Source organism: Agelaius phoeniceus, unplaced genomic scaffold (genome assembly GCF_051311805.1).
Source record: "Agelaius phoeniceus isolate bAgePho1 unplaced genomic scaffold, bAgePho1.hap1 Scaffold_398, whole genome shotgun sequence".
In the NCBI taxonomy this organism is placed as follows: Eukaryota; Metazoa; Chordata; class Aves; order Passeriformes; family Icteridae; genus Agelaius; species Agelaius phoeniceus.
Genome location: NW_027509986.1, coordinates 55,287 through 62,500, shown reverse-complemented (window position 1 = coordinate 62,500; position 7,214 = coordinate 55,287). Strand labels below are relative to the sequence as shown.

Here is a 7,214-nt window from a genome sequence, read left to right as displayed (position 1 = left end):
TAACCCTAACCCTAACCCTAACCCTAACCCTAACCCTAACCCTAACCCTAACCCTAACCCTAACCCTAACCCTAACCCTAACCCTAACCCTAACCCTAACCCTAACCCTAACCCTAACCCTAACCCTAACCCTAACCCTAACCCTAACCCTAACCCTAACCCTAACCCTAACCCTAACCCTAACCCTAACCCTAACCCTAACCCTAACCCTAACCCGCTGTGACGTCATGATGGGTCATCAAGATGGCGGCGCCCATATGGTCACGTGGTATGGAACCAAGATGGCGGCCCCCATGGGGTCATGTGACCGGTGACCAAGATGGCGGCGACCGGGAGTCACGTGACTCGACAGCTGGGATGACGGCGAGTGCTCTGTGACGTCATTTACGACAAGATGGCGGCCGCTGACGTCATTTACGGCAACAGGGTGGCTGTAGGGGGTGACGTCATTTACGGCAGCAAGATGGCGGCGGGCAGGCGGTCACGTGATCGGGGACCAAGATGGCGGCCGTAGTGACGTCGTGATGACTCATCAAGATGGCGGCGCCCATGGGGTCACGTGGTGTCGTACAACATGGCGGCGCCCAGAGGGTCATGTGACCGGGGACCAAGATGGCGGTGGTCACGTGATCGGGAACCAAGATGGCGGACCCTGTGATGTCATCCAAGATGGCGGCGCCCATATGGTCACGTGGTTGGGGATCAATATGGCGGCGCCCATGCGGTCACGTGACCGGGAACCAAGATGGCGGCGGTCACGTGACCGGGGACCAACATGGCGGTGGTCACGTGACCGGGGACCAACATGGCGGCGGTCACGTGACCGGGGACCAACATGGCGGCCGGCGGGAGTCACGTGACTCGACAGCCAAGATGGCGGCGAGTGCTCTGTGACGTCATTTACGGCAACAAAATGGCGGCCGCGGGGGGTCACGTGGTACGGCAGGCAAGATGGCGGCCGCGGGGGGGGGGGGGGGGGGGGGGGTCACGTGGTGCGGGGGGGCAAGATGGCGGCGGGGCGGGTGACGTCATTTGCGGCAAAATGGCGGCCGCCGGGACCGGGATTTTTTTCGGGGTTTCCGGCGGGTTTTGCGAGGTTTTTGTGGGTTGGCTGGGGTCGGAATGGCGTTCCGGTTCACGTGGGGGTGGTGGCGGTGCGTGCGGGGGTCTGGGGGGCGTGGGGTGGGGGGCGCCGTTTCGATCGGGCGATTGCCGGGGTCGCCTGCGCACCGGGGTCCTTTCTGGGGCGTGTCGCGCTGGTGACGTCATCGGGGGCGCGCCGCGGGTGCAGTACTGCGGGATAGGCGGCAGGGGGCGCTGTGACTGCAGTACCGGCTGGCAAGCAGCAGGTGGCGCTGTGCATGCAGTACTGGGGTGTGCGCAGCAGGGGGCGCTGTGCATGCAGTACCGGCCGGCAAGCAGCAGGTGGTGCTGTTCATGTAGTGCCGGCCGGCAAGCACCAGGTGGCGCTGTGCATGTAGTACCCGGTTGCAGACGGCAGGTGGCGCTGTGAGTGCAGGACTCGCGAGTAAACGGCAGGTGGCGCTGTGACTGCATGATTTATATGTAAATGGCATGGGGTCGGGTGCTGGCTTGCCGGGGGTGGGTCTGGTGAGGGGGGCGGCCACGGGGGTGGGGGCAGCATGGGAGGGGTGTGTATGTGGGTGGGGACTACTGATTACTATTGATTGCTGGCAGGTGGGGCCCTATATACTGTATATAGTAAAAAGAAGAAAAACTATATGTCTGGTGCAGCAGTAGGAAATTTCAGGCTCCCGGGGAGTAAATGGTTTGTTTTTTAATTTTTTTCTTTTTTTTTTTTTTTACTCCCAGGGAGCCTGAAAGTTTTTAATGCTGCTTTTTTAATCTAAACCTAGAAAGAAAAAGAAAGTTACAGACAGAGACAGAGGAGAGAGAGAGAGAAGAGAGAGAGAGAGAGACAGAAGAGAGAGAGAGACAGAAATGAGGGGGAGAGAGAGAGAGAGAAATGAGGGGGGGAAGAGAAGGAGAGAGAAGCAAAGAGAAGAGAGAGAAGGAGAGAGAAAAGACAGAGAGAAGCAAAGAGGAGAGAGAGAGAGAAAAGACAGAAGCAAAGAGAAGAGAGAGAGAAGCAAAGAGTTGAAGAAATAGAGGGAGAGGAGAAAAGACAGAGAGAGAAGAGGAGAGAACAGGGACAAAGAGAAAGAAGAGAGGAGGCGAGAACAGAGACATAGGGAGAAGACAGACAAGACAGAAGGAGAGGAGACAGAGAAAAAGAGAAGAAAATAAAACAGGAAGACAGAGTGAGACAGGAGAAGGAGGGTGGGAGAACTGAAGAAGGACAGGAGTTGAGGAAAAGGAAAGTGGTTAGGATTAGAGTGAAAGTGAAAACTTAGGAGTAGGGTGAAAAAGGAAAAGACTAAGAGCAAAAAAAAACACAAACCAAGGAAAAGGAGAACACAGAGAGAAAAAGAAGCAAGAAGACTGAGATTGACAGTGATAAAGAAAACAGAAACAAGGGGTTAGAGATAGAGGGAAGTTAAGTTAGAAATAGAACAGTAAAGTGAGGAGCAAAAGGAAGAAATACAGTGGAAAGAAATGACAGAACTACACCAAAAAAAGACAGGAGCCACGGTGGGGGAAGGAAGGGCAGGGGGTATCTTTATTAAGGGTGACTCAACTTTATTAAAAGAATGCTTTTATGTATACATCAGCAAAATACATGGAAACAGTGTATACAAATGCAAGCACAGATAGAATGCACAGACACACTGGTAAAAATCTAATTTACATATAGAGCAATACAGCAAAATGCAGCAGTTAATGCAAATGCAATACAGAGCAGCAATACAGCGCAGCACAGCAAAATGCAGCAGTTAATGCAAATGCAACACAGAGCAGCAACACAGAGCAGCAATACAGAGCAGCAATACAGAGCAGCACAGCAAAATGCAGCAGTTAATGCAAATGCAATACAGAGCAGCAATACAGAGCAGCAATACAGAGCAGCAATACAGAGCAGCAATACAGAGCAGTACAGCAAAATGCAGCAGGTAATGCAAATGCAATACGGAGCAATACCCATATTAACACAAAGCAATAACCTTTTTCTATTTTCATTAGATGTTGATTTATTGTTACAGGAAACCCAAAACAACAAAAGCACACAAAAAACAACACTCATCTCCCATTAACACCCCCTTCAGCTTACACACAAACTCACCATCACTGCAATCACAACTGCTAAATTACTCCCCAGCAATCATTGGTCCTCAGGAACATGGTTCCCGGAAGCCTCCAAAAAATCCTCCTGCCTGACAAAAACCCCGGTCCCTGGACGGTCTGCGCCCAAACTTTGGCGATGAACATCGCCTCGCAGACCGACCGGGACCCGGGAAAAAAAAACCCAGCCGGGGGGAAAAAAAAAAAAACCCCCCGGCTGGGGATTTTTTATTCTAAATTTAAAAATTGGTTGAAAAACCTGAAAAGCAAAAGTCAGACAAGGTTACAACCCTAGAACCCTTCAACACACACACACTTCCGTCAGCTTACACACAAACCCACGCTGACTCACACCTCAACTGCTCTGCTAACCCCTGGCACGCATTCACGCCGCTCCTCGGGAACGCGGTTCCCGGGAGCCTCCAAAAAAATCCTCCTGCCTGACAAAAACCCCGGTCCCTGGACGGTCTGCGCCCAAACTTTGGCGATGAACGTTGCCTCGCAGACCGACCGGGACCCGGGAAAAAAAAACCCAGCCGGGGGGAAAAAAAAAAAAACCCCCCGGCTGGGGATTTTTTATTCTAAATTTAAAAATTGGTTGAAAAACCTGAAAAGCAAAAGTCAGACAAGGTTACAACCCTAGAACCCTTCAACACACACACACTTCCGTCAGCTTACACACAAACCCACGCTGACTCACACCTCAACTGCTCTGCTAACCCCCGGCACGCATTCACGCCGCTCCTCGGGAACGCGGTTCCCGGGAGCCTCCAAAAAAATCCTCCTGCCTGACGAAAACCCCGGTCCCTGGACGGTCTGCGCCCAAACTTTGGCGATGAACGTCGCCTCGCAGACCGACCGGGACCCGGGAAAAAAAAAGCCAGCCGGGGGGGAAAAAAAAAAAACCCCCCCAGCTGGGGATTTTTTATTCTAAATTTAAAAATGAATTACAAAACCTGAAAAGCAAAAGTCACATACACAAGGTTAAAACTAGTCAGCATGTACTCACACACACAGAGACAAGTAGACACAGACACACACAGTCATGTGCTCTCACACACACTCACACGCTCTTCCTGCTTACGGGCTCGCTATGGCCCTTACTCAAGATGCTGAAGAACGTGCTTCGATGCGTCTTCTGGCTGCCACTCCTTGAGGTCGAATGGTAGATTCTGGGGAAATCGGTAGCCTCGAGGACCTGTGAGACAACAGGAAGTGGTCAACGAGTGGCCAACAGCTAGGAATTTTCCCCGCTCTGGACCAATAAATTTTCTACCCAAAATCCCATAAAAGACAGATGAACAGTAAAGTTTTTACAACTGTTCTACCTAACTATGACTACATGCCAGGGCAGGGCAGCTCCAATCATAAGTGGTATAATATAAGTACATACAATATAAGCAAACACATACAGTGCAAGGGCACATACAGTGCAAGCATATACAATATAAGCCAACATAGGTACACGCAATATAAGCCTATAGAATATAAGCCAACACAGGTACACACAATATAAGCATATACAAGATAAGGATATACAATATAAGCCTATAGAATATAAGCCAACACAGGTACACACAATATAAGCATATACAAGATAAGGATATACAATATAAGCCTATAGAATATAAGCCAACACAGGTACACACAATATAAGCATATACAAGATAAGAATATACAATATAAGCCTATAGAATATAAGCCAACACAGGTACACACAATATAAGCATATACAAGATAAGAATATACAATATAAGCCTATAGAATATAAGCCAACACAGGTACACACAATATAAGCATATACAATATAAGCCTATACAATATAAGCCAACACAGGTACACGCAATATAGGCACATACAATAAAAGCCAACAAAGGTACATGCAATATAGGTACACACAATATAAGCCGACATAGGTACACGCAATATAAGCCAAGACTTGAGATAACTCTGTGGAAGATTAATTGTTGGGCCCCATACCCTTTGAGAAGATGGAACCTACAGAACAACTGCAGTCACTTCAGGAGGGTGTAAGACGCTCCCTCTAGAAGTCCAAGATAATGGCATGGAAAAAAAAGCACTACCAAAGCTGGTAGTGAGAAGGAAGATGGATGAGAAAATCTTGTAATCCTTCCTGTCTCAAAGGGTAAAAATGTAAAGATGCCAGAAAACGCTATATCTGGGAAGGAATGTGAGTAAAATACTGCCTATATGGCACAAAATAGTGCCTGTAAAGCGTCAAGATGTAACAAAGGCCTATGACACAGAATAGACACAGACTACATAACACGGACGACACAACATAGACACGGATGGCATAACACAGAGACAAGAGTAAACTGCCTAGCGCTTTCAACTTATGGACCCAAGATTCGTAGCGCAAGATGAGCCAGAGGCCAATGATGCCAAAAGAAAGAAAGCCCTATGACAATGGCACGTGATGATGAAATGTACCTCGTTAAAAGAAGTTAGTGCCAAAGCAGTTAAGAGGATGCTCGAGAGGCTCAGCAAGCCTAGAGAAGGAAGCAGACTGCCAGGTGACCGTGGCTGTAGCTCCGGACCTGAAGGCGAGCTCCTCGGGGGAAAGATCCGTGACAACGTCGAGTCGAGGAAGGCGGACGACGCAAAGTTCCCGAGAACGCGGAGATGGGTTGGAACTGCCCTGCCCGGCAAAGGCTCTGGTCAGGCTGAGGAGAAATCCTCTCCCTTTACTTCCAGAGAGCCTGTCCCGCTACAGACCTCTCTGCTAAGCTGACATCAAATTGCCCCCTGTGACAGTAAAGGTTTTTCCCCTTCTCCCGACCGCTGGCCCCGACACTTAGCTTTTGGAAGAGGAGCGGACAAAATCCATCCTCGGTCGCACGTGGACGTTGAGATGTTCTCCACGTGTGCTTCGGTGTTGCCGTTTCTAAGCTTTGGCTAAGAGCCTCCTCGGGGTACCTAAGACAAAACAGAAAAGGTGACTATTGCCCTCAACTACAGTAATCCCCGGGACTCCTCCGCACCACTGCCCCGGCTCACCTCAAATCTTGATTTGACTCCGGAGGCTGCCCAGAAGATACCTGCAAAGAGAAAAGGTACACGCTTAGCATGCTGCTGTGTAACGCTCACCTATGGGTCAGCCTGCCTAAACCCCGACTCACCTGCCCTCCTCCGTTCCTTAGCGTGCCTAGGGCAGCGACAGCACCTGCAAAGAAACAAAGCAGAAAAGCATGCTGAGATACTGTGAAAACACAACCTCCCAAATCTGACAAGGATGCCACACCGATACCTTAGGCTCGCACCCACCTGGCACAGATATGCTCGGCTAGGATAGATTGCAAGCAGACCACCTAAAATAAAATAAAAAAAAAAGAGATGCTTAAAGCTGCACCAGAAACTGAGACCTCAGCAATAACAATTGCTTCTGTACGCTAGTCAATGCTTACCTCACCCACTTGGCCTTGACTGCTGCTCTCGGCCTTGACTTCCTGAAAAGAAAGACAAAGAACAATGCTGTAACAGCCACCATTTATGCTTCCTCTACAGAAACAAATACTGTCTCACCTGCTCGGGGGAATCCCCTCACCCAGGATGGGGCCCTCTGGCACACGTTTAATCCATCTGAATCTGAAAAAAAAGTTAGGACAAGACTCAAACTGTTGCAGGATAACTTAGGAGCTCCAGACGTCTTGTGTCTATCTACAAATCCCATCTAGAGTCCCACTACACCCCACATTACAAACTTCAAGTCCCCGGGACTTCTCCTATGGCACCGGGCTATGCGGCAGGGCAGAGCAGCTCCGGCACAAATGTGTGCGCACACCCGTGACACGGGACGGGACGTGACAAACGACGGGGACACGACATGGACAGAAATCTCCTGGCAAGGAAAATGGCTGCGAGGACTGAGAGAATGCAAAAGGAGATGACCGAGGGGAGACCGATGGTGAGCTGATGAGGCTCAGAGAAACCTGGACAAAAAAGATGCTAACTGAATGATTTATTCCAAGAACTGCAAAGATGGATGCTCA

At 49.7% G+C, this 7,214-nt stretch overlaps 1 long non-coding RNA gene across 2 annotated transcripts; it reads right to left on the bottom strand.

Annotated features, from left to right (window-relative positions):
- Positions 1-3,811: 3,811 nt before the first annotated feature.
- On the bottom strand, positions 3,812-7,214 carry LOC143693202 (uncharacterized). Of its 2 annotated transcripts, XR_013180714.1 has the most exons (7): positions 6,748-7,214; positions 6,630-6,671; positions 6,490-6,533; positions 6,345-6,388; positions 6,223-6,263; positions 5,656-6,141; positions 3,812-4,399 (listed from the first exon to the last, which is right to left on the bottom strand). It is a non-coding gene; the product is annotated as an uncharacterized LOC143693202 (long non-coding RNA). The 2 variants fall into 2 exon arrangements; XR_013180713.1 differs by having other exon boundaries at positions 6,630-7,214.